The sequence below is a fragment of the Canis lupus genome, chromosome 14 (assembly GCF_048164855.1).
Source record: "Canis lupus baileyi chromosome 14, mCanLup2.hap1, whole genome shotgun sequence".
NCBI classification, from domain to species: domain Eukaryota; kingdom Metazoa; phylum Chordata; class Mammalia; order Carnivora; family Canidae; genus Canis; species Canis lupus.
In genome coordinates this window covers 9,054,824-9,082,276 of record NC_132851.1, presented here as the reverse complement: position 1 = coordinate 9,082,276, position 27,453 = coordinate 9,054,824, and the positions used below count along the sequence as shown (strand labels likewise).

Below are 27,453 nucleotides of genomic sequence, written 5' to 3'. Positions count from 1 at the left end.
TGAGCCTGGGCCAGCCTGGTCAGCAGGTCTGGATTAGTGTGAAAAAAAAAAATCAAGGACAGGATGGAAACATTATCAGAATTTCTATTTGAAGGATTTAAAATCAATTGGAAAAAATCACCAATGAGAAAATATGCAGTGTTTTATATCTTTAAATTTGACTGTTACCTATTAAACTTAGGAAAGTAGATTAGTAAACAAAGAGAGAAAATGTCACTCTAAACTTACATAAACACTCACAAAGGAACAAAGCTGGAAGGGACCTTCAATTTCATATCAATGGAATGGTTTAATTTTGCCATGAAGAAACAAAGTGCCTGGAGAGAATGAGTTGACCAAGGACACAGGAATTACTGTGGAGCAGGATTTAAAGCCAGGTCTTCTGATTTTTAGTGAGTTAAAAGTCTGATTTCCATACATTTGTTCTTCAGATATGATATCACACTAATAAGAAAGCTTCACATAGAAACCACAGAAACAAAGAAAAAAATCATTTGAGCGAAGTTAATAATTTAGAAAGAAATCTCTTGATTTTCGTTTATTAATTTCGCTACAGCTAAGAGATTATAATTAGTAATCATTTCACACATCTATATGCCACCTGGAGTTGTGGCATAACTAGAGGTATCTTTAGGCTATGGAAATACTCGATTGTAAGGAATATCAGGTGAATTTTCAAACCAAAAACTTACCTTAAATGAATGTCATTGCACAAAAATACAGAACAATAATACCTAATATTCTATAATGAGGAACAAATCTTCCTGGACGAATAAACCCTGATGATATGATGGAAACTTCAGATGAATATATTATGAGAGGATGTGATGAGACAGGGAAATCTTATTCAGATCAACAGTAAATGATGTGAACAGCAAAGGTACATCTTGTTGGTTTGGGACCCACATCTGAGAATGGTCAGAGCTTCAGGAGGCAGCTGGCAGCTGTTAGAGAACTGTTCTTGTTCTTTCTATTCTGCTTCACCCTACCTCATTAAGATTTTGCCTTCGCCCTCTCTCTTATGTGCAATCAGTTGTTTCCTCTCCATAAACTTCCTTTTCCATTGCCTCACACTTACCTAAATCTTTCCAACTGAAATTTTCTTCTGTCTTGATCTTGAGTCCACCTCATGACCAGCCTCTTCTCTCCTACTCATCACCTTCTAATTTAATAAGTCAAATTCATACTCCTTTTCCACCCCTCTCCTCACACACAAACTAAGCGCACTATGGTTCTTGCCCTATTATTCCAAAGAAACTATTCTCCTGTGTCAGTAATAACTAAAATCCTAACTTCCACAGTTAATAGCTTAGATTTAGTTGGAACTCTTCGTTATTTAGCTATCCACTCCTTTAAAATTATGCATTGGTTTTTCTCCTAAACAAATTTGAAGCAAAATCCCTCATTAATATATTGTATAAATAACAGATAAATTTGATGCTGAATTATGGTAGCTGTGACCATTTCTACTTTGTTTCATTACAAAAAAATCATTTTTAATCTCTCATTACTTTCTTTATACATAGAAATCATGTCTAGTCTTTCAAACTTTTATCAAAAAAAGAAACTGCCATGAAGTCATATATCTGAGAAGATATCCTGCATGTAGGATATAAAAATATTTATAGTTTAATAATGAAAAATCAAATAGCCTAATTAAATATATGGCAAAGGATCTGAATAGCATTTCCACAAATATGTAGCCAATAACTATATAAAAATGCTTAGTATTAACATCATTAATCCTTAGGGAAGTACAATTCAAAACCACAGAGATACTACTCATACCCAATTAAAAGGTACATAATAACAAATGTTGACAAGAATACAGAGAAATTAGAACACTCATGCACTGCTGGCGGGAATGTAAAATGATGTATAGCCACTTTGCAAAACAGTCTGTCAATTCCTCAAGAAATTAAATACAGAGTTACCAATATGACCCAGCAATTCCAGCCCTAATTATATACCATGATAAGTGAAGATAACGTCCACACAAAAACTTGTGCATGTGTGATCATAGCATTATTTACATTAACCAAAATGTGGAAACAACCCAAGTGTCCATCAACTGATGAATGGATAATGTATATCTATTTATATATAAAATATGGTCTATATTCAGATATAGTATATCTATTCAATAGAATATTATTTGGAATGATTTGGAATAATGAAAAGAAATGGAGTACTGTGGCTGCTACAATACGGATGAACCTCAAAAGCATTATGTGAAGTGAAAAAAAAGCCAATTACAAAACATCATATATTATATGATGCTATTTATATGAAATGTCCAGAACAGGGAAATTCATAAAGGCAGGAAGTAGATTAGTGGTGGCAGGTGGCTGCTGAGTTAGGAAAGGGAGGGAATGAGGAGTGACTGCTAATGGGAATGGGGTTTCTTTTGGGGGCAGGATGAAAATGTTCTATTGATTGTGGTGATGGCCGCACAACTCTGAATATACTAAAAGTTACTGAAGTGTGTATTTTAAATGAGTGTATTATGTGACATATGAATACTATTTCAAGACAGCTATTATATGTATTTTTAAATACCATGAAAACCGGAGTGGACAGCAATGGCTGCCATATTCCCCTTCATTTTAAACATTAAGGAGTAAGAACTATTGTTTTTAATTTGTATACCAAAAATTGGTCCAAAGTTTACAATAGTTGTATGCCTCAGCCAACAGAAAAAAGCATGATCTTAAATGCTGACAATATTCTCCTTCTGTCAAAAGGGAGCTTTAAAAAAACAGCTGAATTGTTAGCAAATAGTGTCAGAAAGATCTCTGGCATATCAATTATACCTAATGCCATTTGTTTTTGGTAATAACACTATAAATCTAGACTCTAAGGAGATAATTTTATTACCATCTGGTCTCAAACTTGCACTTGCATCAGAATCACCTGGAGGGCTTGATAAAATGCAGATTGCTGGATCCCAACCCCAGAATTTCTGATTCAGTAGGATTAGGGTGGAACCGATAACAAATTCCCAGCTGATGCGGATTCTGCCAACCCAGGGACCACACTTTAAGAACCACTCATTATTCTATATTAATCTATTTAGTTTACTTGTGGTTTTATTTATGATTAATTTACCCTGATGAGCTAAAAGAGAGCTATACTCAAAAATCAAAGCTGTGCTATGAGCCATATAGATTAGAACTGTCATGGCAGAAGGACTGCTTCATTGACAGAAAGCTATCGCACAATACTATAGTGTACCAAATGGGCCAACTCTTAGGCTTGAAATATATGGCAAGACCTAGGCAGAGCTAGCAGATACAGAATCAGAAGGTCACAAAGAATGACATCAGTAAATCAGGCCAATGTCAAAGAATAGGGAAGGAGATCAATAAAGTTTTGCTCCTAGAGGCAATGAGATGACAGTCACTGGAGCATCACTGCACTCCAATCAGCTTTTAGTTCCTTGAACTATGGGACCCAATGGTACAGCTGTTCTGTGTTCCCCTGATACTTTCTTGTGCTGCTGTTTCTACAGCACAGAAAGCTTGCCTGTGGGGCTGAGATACATGTCCTCGTTATTCTAGAGTTATTCCTACAATAACCTGTGCCTACTTAAGATAGACTTGAGTGGGCAACTTTTCTTGAAAGTTCAATGAACAAATTTCCAAAAAGATCTTAACAAAACAGGGTTGATGGGCTAGTTCTCATAAGATGATGCTTGATATAGATACGCACTCATTATGGAATTTGAGCTCATATTTGACAATCACATGATAAAATTGACAAAAACAAAATAAGCGTGAGCTTGTCCTGCACTTAGAGGAATACACAGCCAGAAAAGAAGATAACGGTCTCATATTTGCACTAGGTCAAACCAAACTTGATTTCTGTGTTATTTCCGTATTTTCAGTAGAATCAATGACAAACTAAGACACACCCAAAGTGGAATAGAAAGGTGTGGAAATCATGTAACTAAGGGTTAATCAACAGGTTTAATTTGGGAAACTTTAAAGAAAGAGAGATGAAGGGAAGAAGAGATAGCTTTTATCCAATAATTTTAGTGCTGTTCCAAATAATACCAAATACAAGAAAGAAAAAAAGATTCCACAGTTTAAATTTGGGAGACCTAGATTGTTGTACCTTCCTCTTAAATATCTCCAGTATAGATCAGAATAGAACACATCCTGACATGTAGTAGATGCTCAATAAGTATTTATTGAATGACAGCCCCATAAAGAATTTGTGAAGTACTGAAAAATAAGTAAATTATGGTTTGAATTACTGCTTCCCCAAATAACTTGACTGTGACTCCCCCTACCTTTCCTCATGATACCTGTTAACATATACCATAAAACCAGTGGTCTTCAGAAGACTTTTGGGAAATGTTATATTAGACTTATCACATACAGATTTTGGTAAAATAAAAAAAAAAAAAAGTAGTAACTAAAGTAGTAGCCTTAGATCCAACGTAAGGGAAAACCTGTAACAATTAGAGAAGCCCAAGATCATAATGGTTGCTAAGAAATCCTACCAAGGGTTTTCGGGAAAGGGTGGGTTGCCACTTACTGGAGTTGCTACTGATGGGATTCATGGTTTGGGTAATTAGTCAAACTAGATGAGCAGTGCCCAGACTTTTCAATCTATAGAGACATAAATCTGAGAATTAAAACTGGAGACTTTAAAAAAATTGAAAACTTTTGAGCTAAACGCTTCTGCTTTTATACATCAGGGACAATAATTATCGTTTATTATCACCTTCATCTCATGAAAGAAAGACTTTTCTAATACCAAGTAATCATGCAGTACATCATTTCAGACTAAAGAAAGAAATTTAGCAAAATCTGACCAATATTATCTTTTTCTCTTTTTTTTTCCTTTTATTTTATAATAGGATGCTTTGCCACTGGCTGGCCGTCCTCCATAAAGCCGAACTTTGTAACCAATGCCATATGTGACCTCATAGCTTCCTTCTAGAAAATATTCTGTGACTTTCGGCATATGCCCTGTCAATGTCAGCCGATAAATGATGATGATGAGTAAAGGTTATGACACAGTTACAACGGGCAGAAGATTTCAGAACATGGAACTGAGGAAATTTCTCCAAAATGTAAAAAATCAACATTACAGAATAGGAACAGGGCTGTTTTATTTTCTTAAATACCAGGAAAGCTCTTATTTTAGCTCAGATGAGCCACAGCCCTAATTCAGAGTTGCAAATATATCCACAAAATTCTTCAGTGTTCAGTGAAAAACGTCTGCGTACGTTAGATACAAAATAACCTTATGACTGCCAAATCACTTCATCTTCTGTTTCCATGTTTTGTTTTGTTTTTTGTTTTTTGTTGACCCAAATCTTCCCACCTATACTATAAATATGCTCTCCATTACAATATCTGGCTGAGAGTCAGACTGAGTGCTCTGGTGAATCTTCAGCCACTCATGAGTGCAAAGAACCCCTTGAGTAACAGGTGCCACAACGTGTAGGATGACCTCATTCCTGTCCCAGTAGGTGACCGTCCAGACACATCCTAACTGGGAAGCTGAAGTTTTGTGTATGTCATCACACTCTTCTGGTAACAGCTATAACTCAATGCTTACCTTCAATCGATCACATTTACAACTTGCCAAATATAGTAAGTATTTTATATCTCTGTGTTATTCTCCAAATGCCAAACTTGGAAAAACATATGGAGGGATATCAAGAAAATTCCTTTCCCTTATTCAGTTTATAAGAATCTAAAAGCAATAAACATAATGAATGCTCTCACTATGCAAGCAAATTAATAGAAACCTTTTAAATCTTTTATTATCATTCTTACAGTCACTTCAAATATCTAGCTGTTTTCCATAAAAACACTACAAAGAAAAAGAGAGAGAGGCAAACCTAAGAGACCCTAGAGAACAAACTGAGGGTTGCTGGAGGAGGGCGTGGGTGGGGGATGGACATTGAGGAGGGCACTTGCTGTGATGAGCACTGGGTGTTGTATGTAAGTGATGAATCATCAAACTCTGGAACTAATATTACACTGTATGTTAACTAGTTGGAATTAAAATACGAACTTGAAAAGGGAAAAAGAACACTAAAAAGAATGTTATGGATTGAAAGGGACCATCAAAATTTCAGTGAACCTGATTCTATGCAAATTCTGTATCTGAATGCAATTTTATGATATTATAAAAACCTTGGGGAACATGTCTAAATGAAAATGCACCCAAGGAAACCACTTAGTTTGAATTCAACATTTTCTGTCATATTCATGAGAGCACTTTGTATCAGTAATCTAAAACCGAAGTGTAGTTAACCTCATCTAATTTTTTTGTCAAATGTTGGAGTAAAACCAATTTTCGATTACAGCAGGAGTCTATGAAGCCAGTGTGCATAAAGCTGAAAAACCATCTGGAACAATAATAGCCCTCCTACATGAAATGTATCAGTCAGAAAAAAATGTATATGTCTCAGAACTTTAGCTTTCTACCCCAAGCTCCTAGTTGCAATGGGGAGACCTGGTATACTTGGTTCTTGCCAGGGAGGTTATTCTGTCTCTGCTGCTGCTGGGCTGCTTGGAATACTAACTTAGCACAGATGTTGTAAATTCAAGCACAATTTTATCTAAGCAGACTGAGATGAAAAGAAAATTTTCACTTGAGTTCAACATGGTATCTATAATTAACAGTTTCAACTCACCGAATATCATTTATGTGACCTCTGTAAATGTGAATGTGAGAGCATTTGACTTTCCAAATTCTGGGGAATCAAAACACATGCAAAGGCTCTAGCCTACTTATTACGAAATATAAGTATTCTTATTATTTGGGGGTAATGAGCATTGAGCAATGAACTGATTTTGCCCACAATAAAAACTGAGTTTGCTGCATCACCAGTAGGAAAATGAAAGAAAATATAATTGTTAAAAAGAGAAGGAACTGCATAAATATTAAATATAACTAAAAATAAATAGCAAGAGAGAAGTCATTATAATGCTACAGAGAGAATTCCTGGACATCAGATGGTAATAATGCATCTAAGAAAGGTGGATTAGCCACACTGACTTACATAGGCAGAGGTTTGCCTAGATCTAGTAAAAGAACAATTATCATATGCTGTGAGACCCTTTATCCCATTGTAGTAATAAAGTCATTTGTAAGCTTTCTCAATCACTGAATCTACAACCCTATAGTGCCAAATGAAGGTGGTAGATATCGATGGATGATTTCTTCTCTGATCTGGATCATATATCATTGACAATGAATATTTTGGATTGAAGCCATTTTGAAAAAATTCCCAGTCCACCAGAAGTTTCAGACTTTCTGATTTTATAGTCCAATTAAATTAAAACACATACAAACAAGATGGGAGAGGAGTGGGATCAATATTGTGTTTCCAACTTTTATTTTGCCAAGTAAAGACATAAAGAGAAATAACCTAACCTCTATCTATAATCAGTGCCATAAAAGAAACCATATTTTATCATCAAAAGTGTAGAAAGGTAATAGCCTTAGAATAAAGGTGAATTTTTTTTTCCAGGAAGGACACTTGATAATGTTATGGCACCATTCTCTCTAAAACACATGTGAGGAATTGGAAAGATGTTCTATTCTATCCGGTTCCTCAAAAAAACCCACACATACATTAAACAACCAGTATAAAGGAGACACTTCATTGCTTAATGCACTTTTAGGTTCATATATTAGAATTAGCCTTAAAGTTTATGATGGTGAGAGATTTAAAAATAAATGTGAACTCTAAGTTGGATCATTGATAATATATTTTCAATTTCCACAATTTACAAAAATATTCATTGATCTCTGTAAAGCTGCTTAACAGAAGACAGAATATATCTATTGATGAAATATCTTTTATATCATATCCCTAATTATTCAGATGTATCAGATTTGTCCAATCTTTTAAAATAGATGATAATGAGACACAGACTATATTCATGAAAAAGGTTTTTTCATTTACTTTTTTTCTTTCACTATTATATCTTATTAATCATCTACTGAGTGTTTATATTAAGAACACAATATGAATTGCTTTCATAAAATCTGAGGATCGCAGGGAGGTCCTTTTGAAAGAGAAGTCAGATCAAGACTTTGCTCTTAACACTGAATTCTCCCCATTATTGAATTTCACTGAATTTACATTTTAGATGAATTTCCTCCTCTGATCTGGTCAGTGAGGGCAAAGTTTCCTATCACATTTAGAATATAATCCATTTTCCCCATGATCTACATATCCCCCTGCTACCTCTACAAGCTCAGTTTCTGGGACTCTCCCTTCTACTGGCTGTTTCTATACCAAAATACCTTGATGTTTCCTCAAACACAACAGGTACACTTGAGTCTCGGAGCCTTTGTCCTTCCTGTTTCTCTTTCTGAAATGGTTTTCTGCTCAGACTTATACTACTTACTCCCTCTCTGCTTAAATGTCACTTGCTCCAGAGGCTTTCTTGACCAATTTCCCACTCCCCACCCTATCACTCTTTTTATTCTGCTTGGTTATTCTTCAAAATATTTATCACTATCTGATATTACAAAACACATTTTTTATCCGCTTATATCTGTCTTCAGCTCTAGAGTGTAAGCTTAATGAAAGTAGGGACTTCTGTTACATTCATCATTTTATTCTATACATAGCAATGAAAACTATACATTGTAAGCATTGAAAAATGTTGAAGACATGACTGAGTATAAATGTGGGAAAATATTTTCTAATTAATATAAAAATAATGTACTACTAGTCTAGATTAAACTATACTAATCCATCTCTCTAGCTGCAGAGGAATAACTTTTAAAGTCCCATAAAATTTATAGTAACAAACCTATAATTTAAAAAAAAAACATAACACCAAGTATAAACAAATACATGTAAGTATTAGTGACGATCCAATTGAGTTGAAAAGTGTTTTTTCCCCCTCAATTACACTGCAATAGTTTTAAAATCAAGGCAAACTCTCTTTGCAATCTTAAAAACAAATTTAAAAAATCCAATAAGCAAACAAACAAAGATAATGGGGGGATATATACCAAGATGAAACAATAGCTGAAAATTTTATGCACCAATGGCAAATGATGTTTAAGATTACAGAATTTATTTTGATCATGCTAAAAGTAACATACCTGAATCTATATAACTTTTAATAACTAAAATTATTCTGTAGACCATTCACTGGCCTTTATCTTAATTATTCAAGTCCAAAAAGGCCGAGTGTTTAATAACTCTAGCCTTTAAGGGTTGAAATGGACTGCCCAGTTTTATGTTAAATTTTCTATAGTTTAAGGAAATATTGCTGTAATTATTCATTGTAGTTTTTCCACAAGAAAATAAACTATGACTCCCCTGAGAATGATGAAAAGACATATTTCAAAGCATGTTCATAGACATGGATGATATTCAAAAGGAAGATGATATGGCCCATTATCAATCCCTGAAGAGCACCTGACTTAGTGTATATATATATTTTCCCAATACTGACTGTGAATTGCCGGTAATCAATCAACCGTTTCTAATGACTTGTGACCAAAGAGGGATGATTAAGGTTACAGCAGTAGGCTTTGGCCACAGAAGAGAGTAGAACTAATTGATCTCTGTGGGAATTGAACCTGCAAACTCAAATTCATTAACTCTACAAGAAAACAAACTCCTGTAAGTCGATAAAAACTTACCAATTTTCTTCAAAATATGATTCACATCTGGTTGGCACTAATGTTTAAGAACAAAAGTAAAATATTCTTTTTTACTGATTATTTGATTATTCAGGGAGAAAGAATTTGAGGTTGATTTATAGAGAAAAATATCCAGGAGGTTTCCTATAAATGTTTACTTTTTTAAGAAACCATTTCTAAAGGCACATAGCTTAAAGCCAAACATGATCAAAGGTATTAAAAATATAGTATGTTTACTTAAAGAGTCAAGCCCAATCAAAATAGGATTAATCATCTTAAAAATGAAGGGATTTCTATTTGAAAAGGCATATTATGACTACAAAGACACTGAAATTTTTCAGAATTTAGTAAACTGACTTTTACCCAAATCATTATACTTAAAGTGTTACATGATTTTGGAGACATATTTTTATTCTTCTTGAGTCATCATTTTGGCTATTTTATTCTCTTTTCTCTTCCTCTCCTAGGTCATCTGCTCTTTATTCTCTCCTACACTCAACTTACTCTCTTCTGTGTTCTAGATCTACTCTTTTACAAGCTGAACATCCCCACTTATATGAGGATTCTTAAATTTTAGGCTCTCAAAACCATTCTCTCTCTTCCTAGCACCTTAATATAATAGTCATTCATTTCACATGTGCTTACCATTCTGGGAAATACAGTATTTCACCATCTAAGCTTTTCCTATCAGAAAGTCTTATCTTTTTTTCAATTAGAAATACTAGCTTTATATTTATGTCTAACCTTCTCTCTCTCTCTCTCTCATCCAAGAATTGTTGAAAATTCTTTTACCCTTTACTTATACAAATCAAGATGAAAATTTCCCTTTGCAGTCTCTCTACAAACCCACATTTCACTCCACTGTGAGTTCTGAGCCCTTCTAAAAGAGATAATTCAAGTCTCTACTTCCTCTGCCACTGCAAATATTACCCCTGAGAGCCTGCCATTCAATAGTGTAAATAAGAAAAGTAGTTTGCAAAATAGTGGTTAAGGCAACCTTTGAGAAAACATTCTGACTTTCCCCCTGTCTTTACTATAAATAGACTGCTTCTGTCTCTCCAGAATCTTTTTTTACTCCTAAATCCTGGTGTCAAAGAATGAGTGATTCACTTTTTCTGTTATTCATTAAGGAAGAACTTAAATAAAAATACTATAACATGAATAATCTGACAAAGCAAAGTATCTACACTTCTAATTTTGCATCCTTCTCATTTCTAGGATTCTAACACACTATTGCATTTAGATAAAGAAGATAAGTCAAATTAGTTTTCACCCCCCATTAGAGAGCATTATTGAACTTGCTAGCATTCATAATAATATTTTATACTATAAGCATATTCAATAAAAACCATCACCACTTATAAATTTAGTCAATACATCAATAACTTACACAATTCAGACTTTACTGTATTTCTAATCTAGGAGTATCTATGCTGGAATGGTTTGTTGACCTTTAATAAAATTTTGTTAATCAGCTGTAAGTACTTCCTTGACAATTAGCACATTTTCAGTGATTATGAGGAACTAAATCTGGTAAAACAGATAGTGTATAAGATGGGTCCCTTTCAGGGACACCTGGGTGGCTCAGTAGTTGAGCATCTGCCTTTAGTCAGGGTGTGATCCCAAGGTCCTGGGACCGAGTTCCAGGATCCAGTCCCACATCAGGCTCCCCTCTGGGAGTCTCCTCCTCCCTCTGCCTATGTTTCTGCCTCTCTCTCTCTCTCTCTCTGTGTCTTTCATGAATAAATAAATAAAATATTTTTAAAAAGATGGGTCCTTTTCTAAATTAAAAAAGGAGATGAGTTGATAAGACACTTTCTCAAAAACATATTAGCCTTGATGTCTGCAATCCAGGGAGCTACAACCTAGGGCCTCATCAGTTGCCCTACAGCCCTTGGAGCCCAGCAGAATTTAATAATTTTCCTCACAAGAGAGGTACTTAAAATAGTAAAAAGTGAAAATTAGAAAAAACACAAGGGTTCAATCTAAATGACTGTAATAAATAACGCTACTACCATACAATGTGACCCAGCCTTTACACATGATGATGTTGTTCTATATCCATCAGAGATATGGCCATAGAAATTACATAATGGGGATCCCTAGGTGGTTTAGCAGTTTAGTGCCTGCCTTTGGCCCTGGGCGTGATCCTGGAGTCCTGGTATTGAGTCCCACCCACATGGGGCTCCCTGCATGGAGCCTGCTTCTCCCTCTGCCTATGTCTCTGCCTCTCTTTCTCTGTGTCTCTCATGAATAAATAAATAAAATCTTTTTTAAAAAAAGAAATTATGTAATGAAGAAAGAAGATGCAAAATATGCATGGTTTGAGTTCAGTTTTGCAAAACTTTGTGAGTATATGTAGGAAAGAATATATCTCAGCATTTATACCTGTGGCTCTCTACGTGTGGTAAGGTTTTGGTCATTTTTATTTCTGCTTTTATTTTTCTAAACTGTTTGACTCTTCATAATTAGCATTCTCCTTTATTTTTAGTAGTAAATGCAGGAGACATATTTGCATCCCTAAAAAAATAAACAGGAAAAACAAACATCCATTTTGTTTCCCCAAACACCCTACCTTTTATTTATTTTTAAAGATTTACTTATTCTTTTTATTTCTTTTAAAGATTTACTTACTTGTTTGAAAGAGAGAGAGAGAGAGAGAGAGAGGGAGGGAGAGAAAGAGAGAATGGGGGAGAGCGGCAGAGGGAAAGAGAGAATCCTGAAAGAGACTCCCCACTGAGCACAGAGCCGGACACTGGGCTCCATCCCACCACCCTGAAATCAAGACCTGAGTCAAAACCAAGAGTCAGCAGCTCAACAGGCTGAGCCACCCAGGGGCCCCACCCTGGAGGTACCTTTTAGAGCACGTATCACATTAAGTCTGTTATTTGATTATTTAGTCTTCTTGGCTAAGAGATGATCTCCTACAAGAGAAGTCATTACTTTCCATTAAGACTGCATCCCTGTAGGCAGCACAGGGCATGGCACATTACGGATGCTCAATAGATTTTGACTGGCTATTTGGCTTCTTACTTTCATTTGTCCAGTGTCTTCTTCCTCCCTTATATGGCTCTAATACAGTTATTTTCACCCCTGTCAGGTACCACAGTCTTTAAGATACTGTGAATAAAAGCTGAAATGTGCACAGGCATCACAACAAAAAATAATTTGGAGTCAAAAAGTTGGCATCTGGCAAAATCAGTTAAGCCACCATTAGGATCTCTGTCTGAATACTGGTTAACATATATATGGTAACACTAATATAATGAGAGCTAAGGATGCAATAGGGCCAGAGGGAGTAGAAAGTACTTGATTTAGTAATGGAGGGTCTCTATGAGATGGGCAATGGAAGAGTCATTTTAGTAGAATTATAGCAAAGTGCCAATATCTTTCTGTTGTGCTTCTTTTTTACCATGATGAAAAATCTAACAATTCCTAGTCTGTCACATGATAAGTGGGACTAAGATTTATATTTGTAGTTTAGGTACCTCATCTTAAATAACTTTGAAAGTTCACCTAAATTTCTGATAGCAATAACCTCTACACCTCCTCTAGGAAATTAGAGTGCTCACCCACCACCCCCATACTCTACCCTCAATATTATTCTAATGTCTGATAGCATCCCCAGGTTCAGGTATTCACATCTTTCCATGAAAGGCCCCAGGATATCTATATAAGGGAAACATTCTGGTTGGAAATGGCAACTAGGGGACTCACCTGAAGCCACACACACATAGCAGAGTATTGCTCTACCAGACAGTATTTGTTTTATATGGGTAGGTGAGTGCTTAGGGCTACTAACTGGCTGCCTGCATTCATTTCCTAATTCTGCTTCTTAGTGGCTGTGTCATATTGGGCAACTTTCTACTAAACTTCCTGTGCCTAAATTTTCCACTTGTAGAAATGCAAACAGCAACACTACATCACTAGTTAGGTTATGTGAGGACTTTATGGGTTAATATCTACAAACTGTCTAAAAAAGTGTCTTGTACAAGGTAAAATGCCATGTAAATGTTCACTCTTGATAACACTTAGTTTTCATATCATAAAAATAGAATGTTTTGAGCCGAAGGCAGGCGCTAAATCGCTGAGCCACCCAGGGATCCCCAAAATGGAATGTTTTGAAACAAATGTTTTGAAACATTACATGTTCATGTACATATGCATTATATATATATACATCATACATGAATTACATATAATCTTATAAAAGCATTAAAAACCAGGTTGAAGATGATTTTCAGGGAAGAAGCACTGAAAGTCCTTTAAATACCCCTTGGTATCGCACCGTTTCTCTCTCTGTGCTATAGAAATAGGACTCTTTTTCAACTCCCTGTGCTTGCCTCATGTCTCCTGTTAATTACCTCTGCTACCAGCAACAATTCTTTCCCTCAGATCATAGCCTGGAATCTGTCACCTGTACATAGATGTCTGCAATTGATTCTGTACATTCCTTTGTCTCTATATCAACCAAGTCAACTCATTCATTGCTTCCCTCAGGTCATTATTTACTGAACAGAAAGATTCACAAAACATCTGTTATATCTTACCATGTGATTCTTATAATCAACTCCTACGAGTCTCTTTACTTGATTGGCACTGCATAGTTTCCTAGAAATTTGGATTTCCTAGATTGTATTTCTTTCTGAGATTCTGTGTGAAAGGGCCAAATTATTTTATATTCTTTTCAAATGTCAGACCCATAACCCATAACTACTAGAGTAAGGACATTTCTTTTAATATGTAAAAAGATAATTTTCTTATAGTAGGTATTTAAAAGCTGGGAGGATTGCTTGGATACTTGTTCACATGAACGTATATTTTCTAAATTCTTCAGTTGCATGCAGGGGTCACAATTAGGCACCCTCATTCCATTAAGCCTTGGAGTTAACTTTTAAAATCAATACAGGGATACAGTTGGGTATGTACAATATAATACTAAACAGATGAAACTTCACAAATTGAAGTGGGTTTTGACTATAAACTCTGCAAACATTAATGAGATAACCAAACAGAGGGGAGTCTGGTAGAAGCGGAACTCACAAGAATCACAGAGATAAAGACTGATAGTGTTGCTCTAAGTCTCAGCCAGGAAGAAGCTGCCCTGAGAAACAGATGGGAGTGTCTGGCAGATACATCCCTATTGACAGACATCTCCCACCAGGTGCACTCTATCCCTATCTAGACTCCCTGGAACAGTGGAGGCATATAATTCTCCCTGCAATAATTATATGATCATCAGCCAAACCTCTGACTTAGATTCCCACATAGTTTTCCACAACCGTTACAGAACGCGCTGGTCAGGCCAAATCAAGCACTCCAATGCATTTAAAAGTTACATACCTCATTTTAAATTAATAATCTGTCAAATCGGTTTATTTTCCAGTGTCAGTCAGTATTTTCATGTCTTAGTTGCTGGATTTCAAAACAGAGAGCCAGAACCTGGACTATAATAATTTCAGTAAATTAATTTAATTAATGCCAAACTCCACACTGTTGAATAATGAGGTAACATTGGTAAAAGAAATTAAGAGCTCTCTGTATGGAAATCTAACAGAGAACATTAGTTGTAGCCACAATTAAGGGTACTATTAGATGAAAATATCCAAGCATTATTTCTGTAAAATTTGTAACTCTGAGATGGGAAGAATTCTAACAAATTTCAGATATATGAATTCTATAAGATATCCCTATAATCAAAAAAAAGTTTTAGAATGAAAATACTAATTTGCCATTGAATTACCTATTCTGCATTTTTTCACTCATTTGCACAGCATAAATATATAGAACAGCTACTAAAGTCTAAGAGCTGTGCTAAACAATTGGGTGGGAACCACAACATACAATCTCTTCTCTTTGTGGAGTTCACTGTGTTTTGAATGACCCTAACATCACATTGAGGGGACGGCGTTTGACCAAACCATCATATCACATCAAGTCAGCATTAATTGAGGTACATACCAAGTATGTTCAAATATTTGCCCTGTCCAGATTCTGGGAACCAGGCTACACCACACTGTCAAATCTTGACATTTGACAATCATAGCTGTGTTTTAATCTCCTCCACCCTTTCATGCTTATTTGTCTCTTCCCCCCATCCTCCTCCTCCTCTTTGTTCTCCTTCCTGTCCCTTCCCCTTCATCTCTTTCTTTCTTCTTAGGCATGCAGTCTGCTTTCTGGAGATTCATCTCCAACACATGCATTTGCCAGGGGTATAATTTCTTTAAATAAATGCATCCTTAATATCTCCCAGGGGTTTGGGGACGCCTGGGTGGCTCAGTTGGTTAAGTGTCTGCCTTCAGCTCAGGTCACAATCTTGGAGTCCTGGAATGGAGCCCCATGTCCGGCTCCCTGCTGAATAGAGAGTCTGCTTCTATCTCTCCCTTTACCCTCCTCACCCACCCCAGCTTGTGCTCTCTCTCTCAAATAAATAAAATCTTAAAAAATATATCTTCTAGGGGCTTGAAGGGGTTCATACATTCTACAGAATTTTTTTAATGGTGATTTTACTTTAATAATAATATAAAACATTTTACAGTAATAACTCTAACTTCAATACTTTTTTCATTTATTTCTACAGAATATATTTTAGCTTCTTTAATTCTTTTTCCCCCCAAACTGAGATCCTTAGCACCCAGTAGGAATGCAAGGTCACATTGTAGGGAGTCCATAAAAACTGGGTCCTTTGGAAACACTAGTCTAAATCTAAACAAATAATTCTACCCTTTGCTCTAAAGAAATTGCTTACTTAACTAAAAATAAATAGATGAAGCTAAGTGGCAGAACCAGTCTTTAATGCTATCTGTATTTCCAGCACAAACTAAAGACAAGGATAAGATGGGTTCCTATGAAAATGGGCGAGATTACTAGATTTTTCTCATATTCACATACTGAATACTCTAAATTTGTAGAATATCACTTATTCAGCTCTTTATATGTATTTTTTAAAAAACCCAAAGTCCAAAAAATGGCTAATCCATCCCTGCTAGTATTGCTCTTCATTGCTATAGAAAAATTGACTATATGCCAAAAAAAAATCTTTGTACTTCCTATTTTAAATTACAAACAGAACTTAAACATGAACTGGAAGTCAAAGATTATTCAGAATGCCAGCTATTTAAAGATATGAATCTATAAGAAAATTTTCTCTTCCATATTAGATTTCTATCCAGGTTAGTCTCGGTAGATCTATTGAAAGTCTGAGGAAAAGTACTGATGAGAAAATATCCATCCAAGCCTTATAGCTTCCCTTACAGACTGTTATTTCTGTAGCTCAGATTCTAACAGTAGCTAGGACCACTGAATGAGTATTTAATTCCTACTTCTCTCTCCACTAGAGTGTCTAGGAAGAAAGGTATGGGATGTCATTGGGATTCATAAAAGGTTTGAACCCTTTCCAGAGTTCCCAGATACCACAGTGCTGAAAAGTCCAAGTTTTAATTCTAGGTAATTTTCCTTCCATTAACCCAGGATACCAATCTCTGGAAACCCGACTTTTTCAAGTTCTTTCTCTGCTCCAGTTCTGACAGTACAACCTTCTCACAAAATACTGCTTCAGGATATGCATGTATTTGGATTAGGTTAGAAAGTAATTCACTTACCATGATAAATTAGATACAGACATTGCAGCAATTTATGGAGGAGTCTTGTGGAGCAGTCTTCTCTAGATTTCAGAACAGGAAATGAGTAGATTGAGTAGACAAGACCACTGGGAACTTCGGCTTTGCTGCTGGAATGTTGCACTTACAGTCTGAAATAACCTATAGAGAAAAGAAATGAAATGGCTTCTATAGAACCCAGTCTTTTCACAAATGTATTTCATCCAGGTCAATAGTTTTGTCATGGTAAGAGACGCAAAAAAATACGTTTTTCTTAAAATATAAGACATGTTATAAACCAAAGATAAAATTAAATCAACCCTATGATAAGCTAAATGCTTTGCCTTTGAAATAAGTTTAAAGATTAATACAATGTTCATTCCCTGAAGTAGAGAATACAGGGAAAGAACAGAATGTGTTTTTAGATGCATCAATTTTTTTCTCCATATGGTCCATCAGTTATGCTCTCTACACTAGTTTTTATATACTTGTGATAAAAGGATCAAAATAAAGATCCTAATGGCCATAGCACATGTTTAAAAAAAAAAAAAGCTCCTTGGCACAAATTATCATATCCAAAGCTGTAACCAAAAAATCATTCACTACTACCTCTGAGCAAATGAGAATTTATATTGAGTAGCATGTGGGAGGCAAGCCAGTAGGTATTTATCTAACCTTTCCACAGGTTATGAGCATCTACTCTGTATTATGTCCCATGATCTTGAACCATAATTATTGCTGGGTACACTTAATTCCATGGTACTGTATTAGGAAATAGCTTAATTCAGGTCATTAATTCAGTACTGTTCAATTAAACAAATATTTATTGAGGATATACTATGTGCACATACACAATCCCAGGTACAGTGCATGGATAAGGAAAAATGACATAAATAAGACATGTTTCTGTCTTCAAAGAACTTTGTATGTAAAAGAGAAGACTGTAATAAAATGGAGTGTTCTAATAAAGGTTTACACCGAGCATACAAAAGCAACAGACTCTGTCTTCCAGCTGAGTAAGCAGCTATAAGATCTGTATCCTAAATGGTTTCCTCACATTCCAAAAGAGGTCTTCAAATCCATCCTGCCCTTCGTTAACTATTAAAGCATATGGCATAACGACAGAGGAACTTCAAATTATGCTCCCAAAATTGGTGACTTCAAACTCCCCAAATCTGTATTACCTGATTCTTATCAAGGGTTCAATCACCAAAAAAAGGCGGGGGGGAATGTACGTACTATTATCTGATATAATTCATTCTAGATAATCTTAATTCTTAGTTCTATCTTTAGAGAGCTGTGCATCTGGATGTCATTATTTTATTATGTAACCAAATTACTTTTACTGAATTATACTTTGGGGTTTTGCCAAGAGTTTGCATTGAGGGATGTCATTAAAGATAATAATAAATAAGCAAGTGAAATCCAGGCCTATGAAATCAGCTATAAGGTTTAGTGAGATATTTACCAATAGAAATATGTTGCCCTTATGAGCACTCAAAGCAAAAATATGACAGGTTTCAACACTAAGAAAACTATTTTTCTAAATTACTGAATTGCTTTAATCCTACAGGGACATTCTTCTTCTTTTTTTGCTTTAACTTATGGGAAGCTCTGCAACAAATTTGTCATTTTTTTTTTCTATTCATGACAGACATAGAGAGAGAGAGAGAGGCAGAGAGAGAGGCAGAGAGAGAGGCAGGCTCCATGCCGGGAGCCCGACACGGGACTCGATCTCAGGACTCCAGGATCGCACCCTGGGCCAAAGGCAGGGATCCCCATCATTTTCTTTAAGAACTATTCAAGGTTTCAAGGTCTGAATTTTTATCCTTTTTTTTTCCTTCTCAGACAACTTTAACTTTTAACCTGTTTTTGATAAACACCCATACATATACAAACATAGGCACATATATACATTCATGTATGCAAATACATATAAAACCTTCCCTAAGTCTTTTTTTAGAGTGAGAAAGAGTATAATTAAAGACAATTTCAGATTTACTTGCTTCTGCAGAATGTAGGTATAACATGTGAAGAAATTAGATCCCAGGATCATTGATCAAACCATAAAAAACTGTTGTTTTTGTAGGTCAAAATGGCCAAATATTAGCAATGTATATGGTGCATTGTATATATGTATACTTAATATATCTGAAGGGTTCACCAAGACAGCCTCTTACTGTTGCCTCCAACATGACTCAACTTTAGACAGTCTTCTTCCTGACTCTAGACCTCTGACCTCTCTTAGAGTGTTTACTATAGAAAACTTGCAATTGTAAATTCTTTCCCTGCCCCTTTAAGATAAGAATCTATCAGTGTTTTGCCAATTGTACAATTCAGTAATGTCTTTCTCAAGGGCTGGGAGCCATCCATTGGAAATGTAGCCATCAAAAAGATTGTGCTCTACCTTCTGGTCTCTGTGGGAGCACAGGTGCCTAACTTCTGTAAGCACCAAACAGATGGCCTGGTCACATTGAGCAACCTCCTCTTAAATTCCTCCAGTACTTTTCAACTAACTCTAGCACTTAAAACCCTCTTGTCTTCTGTTTGAGTAGAACTGAGGTCAGTCACCATCCTTTAGTTCAGAAGTCTTGAATTAAGTTTTCCTTGCCTAATGAATTGTCTGGTTTAATTTTTCTTTTTTTCTTTTTTTTTTTTTTTGTTCCTTGAGGTTCAGGAAAATTTCCTAAGATTCTGGCAATGTTGTTAAAACGTAGTCTTTTCTCAATGTCCTTTACCTGTAATAACTAGCATCTTGGATTTTGATAAGTTTATATTAAATGTGGATTTATAAAATAAAATAAATATTAGAATATTGTATTTTTTCTGATTTTAAACCTAGATGTTAATAAGAATAAAATATTTGAACATAAAAAAATTCACAGTGTGACCATTCATAATAATTACAATAATCACTCTGGCATTCATTTTGGTATTATATCATCTTTTATTTTTATTTGCATCCTATAACTAATTTATTTCTTCAAGGATACATATCCACAAAGCATTCAATAAAGTTTACTAAATTTTATAACACAAAAAGACTATGATGTGATGTTTTCAAAGGCCTTCAAGGTGAACTTGTTAGTCCCTTTAAATGGCATTAAATGATCCATTGCTTATCAATGAAATCTCTCTAGCAAAGATTACCTTTAGGACCTTCAGGAGAGATTAATTTTTCTGTTCATTTTGATAATTCACAACATTAAAAAAAAAACATTTTACTTATTTAGTTGAGAGATAGAGAGCGAGAGAGAGAGTGAGCACAAACAGGGTTAAGGGCAGAGGGAGAAGCAGACTCTACACTGAGCAGGAAGCCCCACATGGCACTCGATCTCAAGACCCTGGGATAATGACCTGAGCCCAAGGCAGACGCTTAACTGACTGAGCCACCCACATGCCCTTATGATTCACAATCTTTTTTTTTTCTTTTCTTTTTTTTAATAAATTTATTTTTTATTGGTGTTCAGTTTACCAACATACAGAATAACACCCAGTGCTCATCCCATCAAGTGCCCCCCTCAGTGCCCGTTACCCATTCACCCCCACCCCGCGCCCTCCTCCCCTTCCACCACCCCTAGTTCATTTCCCAGAGTTAGGAGTCTTTATGTTCTGTCTCCCTTTCTGATATTTCCCACACATTTCTTCTCCCTTCCCTTCTATTCCCTTTCACTATTATTTATATTCCCCAAATGAATGAGAACATATAATGTTTGTCCTTCTCCGATTGACTTACTTCACTCAGCATAATACCCTCCAGTTCCATCCACGTTGAAGCAAATGGTGGGTTCACAATCTTTATGCAAATCCCAACATCAGTCTCCACACAAGTATGAATATATAGCTTTCAGGCAAAATTCTAACATTACTAATTGCCTCTACCTGCCTCATTGTCATAAAGAAAGAGAGTTTATTTTCACATTAGGGAAAACTTTTTAAAACATATGGACTGATTTTATTTTGCCTGAATGCCCAGCCAGGATTGTAAGTAATAAGCATGGGCACAACTGTTCTCTTGAGGTCACTCTTTTAGCACAAAGTTAAAGAAAACAGTATGTGAATTTAATACAAGATCCCTCACTTGACATATTCATTAAAAATGTGAATAACCTGGGATCTCTGGGTGGCGCAGCGGTTTGGCACCTGCCTTTGGCCCAGGGCGCGATCCTGGAGACCCGGGATCAAATCCCACATCGGGCTCCCGGTGCATGGAGCCTGCTTCTCCCTCTGCCTATGTCTCTGCCTCTCTCCCTTTCTCTCTCTGTAGCTATCATAAATAAATAAAAAAATTAAAAAAATGTGAATAACCTGGGGCACCTGAGTGGCTCAGTCAACTCAGGTCTCGATCTCAGGGTTGTGAGTTCAAACCCTGTGCTGGGCTCCATGCTAGGCTCCATAACAGGTGGGAACCCTACTTAAAAAAAAAGTTTAAAAATGTGAATAACCCTTGAATACAACAATGGATTACTGAGATTATATTTTACCAAAATAGTAATTTTTATCATTTTATACATGAATAAGATTTGGGGCTTCAAATTGAGCTGAAAGGAATACTACATTCTAATATGCTCATTTTATTGTAATCACCTTGCCATTTAATTATATAACATGAAAGAACTTCTGTAAAGTGATTTAAGTAAAAGAATTTTCATAAACCAAGTCCCATGAATACACAGATGACTTGTATCTTTAAGATGTTGAAATTCCATGAAGTTCAGTTTAAGTGACCTGCCAGACAATAAAGGTATGTTTTGATACATTCCATACTTAAAACAATAAATCTATAGGAAAAATTACTTGGAAGAAGAGTGAAAATGCTTAAAGGTTCTGACCATAAGCACTATTGGGTATACATAAGTGAAGTGCCCTTGCTTTGCCTAAAGAGCTTAGAGTCTACAGGTAATACTAAACATTACAGAATAATTTCAAACTGGGTTGAGACCAATGGTCCATTGGGTTTTGTTTAATTCCACTAAGGGTATTATAAGAGATAATGGGCATAAGGTGAAGAATAAAATGCATTAAATACAGAAAAAGTTTTTATGTTAAAGATTCAAAATAAATGCTAGAAAAATGAATAATCAAGAAACTCTAGAACATTTTGAATTTCACGGAGTGGCTTCCTTTTTATTATCAGGTCAAAGGCCTCTGCTTTGCTTTCTGGTTTCCCTATGAACTAATCCCCAATATTTCCCAACCTAGCAGCCCTACTCTGGTTGAGTTTGTTTGCTTGCTCAAATGCTCATTCCTATGCCCTGACTATACTACGAAGTTCTGATTCTTCTCTGTGGCCTGATATCTTTTTTCTTCTCTAATTTCAAGTATCTAACTTCTTCAAGGATCAATACAAGCCTCACAGGCCCTATGAATTCTTGCCTCAGTTTTAGGTGTCTCTGATATGCTCTTTCTGAACTAACATACCTAATTTAGTAATTAAAATATATTGATCATAAGAATGTGTACATAATTTTTCAACGTCTATTATTTTTACTTGTTTCAATAAACTGTAAGTTTAAACGGTCAGAAATTGTTTTCTTTGTTCAAACTGCAAAGCATCTACATTTGCAATTATCTGCAATGCTGCAGTGTATATCCTTATATACGTGGTACAATGTAAATGCATGTTTGTAGATAAAGGTCTCAAAGTAAAATTTCTAGGTCAAATCTATGAATATTTTTAATTTTAAAGAAACTAGTAGGTTGCCTCTCATAGAAGGTGTACCAATTTATATTCCTATCAGCAATGCATAAGCTTAACTGTTTTGGCATTACTGCTCTTTAGGGTACCAATAAACCAGGCAGATTTTATAAATACACTTCCTGAAGTGTATTAATGGTCCAAGCCAGAAATACTCTTCCACACATCCAATTAGGCACTAAGCCTGGTTGATTCTACCTCTGTGATGTCTTTAGAATATGACCACTTTTCTCCATTTGTACCAATGGTGTCCACCATCTACTCATGCCTGCATAAAAATGACCTTATAAGTAGCCCTGCTTTCTAGTTTAATGCTCATCTAAAACATTCTTTTGCAGCAAATTACAGGCTGAGGGCTCCTTGTGGGATGTAGTCATTTTCATGATGAGAGTGTCAAATTAGAGGCAGGGATGATGACGTCAGGAAAACCTGGGTGTGACTTCCTGTTTTGCTTCTTGCTAACTTCTGGCCTCAAGAAAACTAAGTACATTCCCTCGCTTGTTTCTTTATTTGTAAAATAAAAATGTTAATAGTACTTATAAAGAAGGTCACAGTGAAAAGTAAAAAAAAAAAAAAATGCAGGAAAGGAATATTGCCTGGCACATAGGAAGAGTTAAAAAAAATGGTAATGCCAATGATGATGACAATAATGAGGAAGAAGGAGGAGGAGACTGTGATAATAAATTTGCCCCAGTATCCATTAATTGCTCTATTTGCCCTCACTTTAAAGCCCCAATTCCTTGAGACAGTTTATAAGACTTGAGATGACTTAACACCTGCTATTCTTCCCACCTTTCTCTCTCACTGAAGCCCTACAACTCTTTCCCAACTACCTCCCGGACCAGCCACTCTATTTCAGCTAAATGGATCTGCAGTTTCCTGAATCCACCTGTGTCTGTAGCTTACAGGCCACTCACATGCTACTCCCATTGCATGTTATACACATATCCCTTTTCCCCTCTGCTGGGCTAACTTCCAAATCATTACAACTCAGCATTGACAGAATTTTATCCAAACTTTCCTAATCCTTGGTAGGTATAACCCTCTATGCTCTCTCATAACTCTGAATGCATGAAGATGTTTAAAAATAATAGTTTAATTCTTTAACGTGGGTCTGTATTCCCCTCTAGATTGCAAGTTCCTTGACGACAGAGAGAAAAATCTCAAAAAAAATCTAGCAAACCCAAGGCCTAGCATGATATCTGAGACAAAGAAGGTACTCAATCAATGTTTGAGGAAAAAAAAAAGGAATATCTGAAATCAAGAAATGTAAAATTATATAGATTGATGAACTAAAAGCAGTGTCTTTTCCTTTTAAAATATAAAAATACTATTTCTTTAATTTTTGATCATATTTATGGGTTCCAAACTTCTAAATGTTGTACTTTTTAAAAATAATTTTTTTTTTTATTTATTTATGATAGTCACACAGAGAGAAGCAGAGACATAGGCAGAGGGAGAAGCAGGCTCCATGCACTGGGAGCCCGACGTGGGATTCGATCCTGGGTCTCCAGGATCACGCCCCGGGCCAAAGGCAGGCGCTAAACCGCTGCGCCACCCAGGGATCCCTAAAAATAATTTTTAATATTTTTGAAAATTGTATATTAATTATGGAATATTAGTTATGGAAACATGGTAGAAGCCATTCCAGTTTTCAAATGTTTTGCTACTCAATTTTGTCCAAAATATAATTTAGTAGTAAAATATGTAAACTAACATCTTTCTTTGGATATGCAAAATAGGTCGAACAGTCCTGATATTCTAGCTATGTCAACAATCATCACACAAACTTTCTATCAGGATACAGACATGTATTTTTCTAGAACTGAGTGGTTAAGGTCAGCATGGACATAGTCCAAATAGCGTAAGTTCCTTCCAAGTTGCTTTTTTTATATGCTATTGATACTTAGCCTGAAAATACAGTCTTTGTAGAGGGCTGAGAAATCCCACATATTAAAATTTCAGATTAGCACAGATGGTAACCCTGGAGACAGGCTAATGCAAAGCTTTATGTGTCCTTTTACTGCAGAGCAGCTGTCATTTTACTTATATTAAAGCTATTTCATGCAATGTATTAGTATTCAATTGAGCATGTCAGTAATTGGTCTAAAAGCATTTAGCACAGAGACTTGGCTATATTTATGATTATCCTAAGTACCTACTTCAGAAATATCCCTTATGTTCAAATTACAAAAAGTATTTACCACAGCCAGAGAAATAAAGGGTTATGGACCTTACAGTAATTCTTAAATAAATTATCACACTAAACCAAGATCACCTTCAAGTAATTTGGGATAATTTTCTTCCAAATGATTGTCCCAGATGTTATAATTTTCTGAGAATAAAATCATTTTATTTTTATATGAACTACAAAGATACCTCTTCCACTTGTGCTTTTGTGCTTTGATCTCAATGTCACTTGACTGTAATGCAATCATAAGCTTCTCTGTGGCCGCTATCTTTCATCTCTTCCTCTTCCCGGCCTTCTTCCTCCATGTCCCTGATACTACATAATCTTTCCTTGCCTCAGCTATGACTTCAAACTAGTCCTTTCTCTTATTTCTTCCCTTCCCTGACCAACTCCACAAACCATTCCTCCATATCCACCGACTTCCCCTCTTTACCACCCACTTTTGCTTTCTAGTTTTTATTTCAATATTCTTATCACCAGTCAACTGGCCCATATATAACTACTAATTCCAATAGCCTCTGTCAGACTCCACTCTCTCTGTTCACTTGTTCTGGATGCTCCTTCTTTGACTTCCAGGATGCTAAAGCAATCATGCTCCCCTCATCCTCTCTGTTCTTCACTGATCCATCATATTTCTCTGATTCCCTTGATGTGGATGTTCTCCAAAGTTCTAATGTGACTTTCCTAGCAGATAATTCACAATTTCTATGTACCTCATCTTTTTCCCTGAATTCCAGAATCATCATTCATAATTATTATTAAAGTTGCCAAATGTTGTTTTAGTTTTTTGTTTTGTTTTGCTGCTCCATAATATCTCTTTAAGCCATTGTCTCCTTTTTATCCCTACTACCGCCACCCATGTTCAAGCCCTACTGTCTTTGGTCTTAAACAGCTTTTTTCCCCAGATTTTTGAAGCACCTAAAAATAATTAATGAAAGCATATTTTAAAACCTTAAGAGTGGACCAATAACTGACATCTTAATCGAAAAGAGTTGTGTGTGTGTGTGTGTGTGTGTGTTTTAAGATTTTATTTATTCATGAGAAACACAGAGAGAGAGGCTGAGACACAGGCAGAGGGAGAAGCAAGCTCCCTGCAGGGGGCCCAATGCGGGACTCCATCCTGGGATCCCAGGACCACACCCTTAGCCGAAGGCAGACACTCAACCACTGAACCACCCAGGCGTCCCTCAAAAGAGTTTTAAAAGGTTCTTCAGTTATTTTTTTTCCCTATGAATGAGTTGTGGTTTTTTTTTTTTTCATTGAAATATAGTTGACACACCATGTTATATTAGTTTCAGGTATACAGCACAGTGATTCAAAAACTCTATTATTTTACCTTATGTGTCCCGCCAGTGTATTTACCAGCTGTCACCATGCAATGGTTTTACAGTATCACTGACTATATTCCCTATGCTGTGAGCCTTTATTTTGGGGGTAGTTTAAAATCTTTAGTATTTGGGGGTGCGTGAGTGGCCCAGTCAGCTAAGCATTCAATTCTTGATTTAGGCTCAGGTCATGGACTGTGAGATTGAACCCCACAGAGCTTGGGGACAATGGGCTCTATGCTGGGAGTGGAGCCTGCTTAAGATTCTCTCTCTCCCTCCCTCTGTCCCTAGGCTCCCCATCTTCCAGGTCTTGCCCATGCTTACATGTACTTTCTTTCTCTCTAAAAAAAAAAAAAAAAATTTTAAATTAAATCTTTAGTGTTTAATAAGCAGCATGTTGATGTTTGGAAAATAAGCACTCCTACTCCGCTGAACACCAGTGTCCTCTGGTACACAGTTTACAAATCACTAGCTGGAAATTGTTGTGTTGGCCTTAAAATTTGTCTCTGACCCCTAATCTTTATCACAAATTAATTTTATTAAGGCAAAGCACTTATTTATGCAAACTCCTTGTTTAGAAACAGTCATTCTAAGTAAATAGTTATTCCATGTAAATTTTATACTTGGGATCCTTTTCCATATGGTCTATCCTGTATTTTCTGGCTTGTCTACATTTAGGTTAGATTACTACTGTTTAGTGAGTTTGTTTCCACCCTCCACTGAAGGCCTAGCACAGCACTTTGTACCTTGGAACTGGTCAAACATATTAAATTGAATTCTCAGTACAAAACTCAAGTTTTTCAGGTATACATTATTGTGCTCAAGGGTAGCACTAAATAAATGAGGCTTTTAAAAAGTATGATACATCTAAACTGCCTAGTGTTTTAGAATTTACAACAAATTTTGATGAGTCACTAAAGGTTCAGTCCCATGTGGAAAGCCCAGCAGAAAGGGCAGAAAGGATTGCCAAAACTAGGTTTAATTAAAAACAGAAAGAAG

At 35.8% G+C, this 27,453-nt stretch overlaps 1 long non-coding RNA gene across 1 annotated transcript in view; it reads right to left on the bottom strand.

The window, feature by feature from the left end:
* LOC140603692 (uncharacterized) overlaps positions 1 to 27,453 on the bottom strand; it is a 105,401-nt gene that overhangs the window by 2,554 nt on the left and 75,394 nt on the right. Inside the window, exon 2 of the long non-coding RNA XR_012006653.1 lies at positions 17,244 to 17,402. This is a non-coding gene — a long non-coding RNA (uncharacterized lncRNA). The remainder of the gene's footprint in view (positions 1 to 17,243; positions 17,403 to 27,453) is intronic.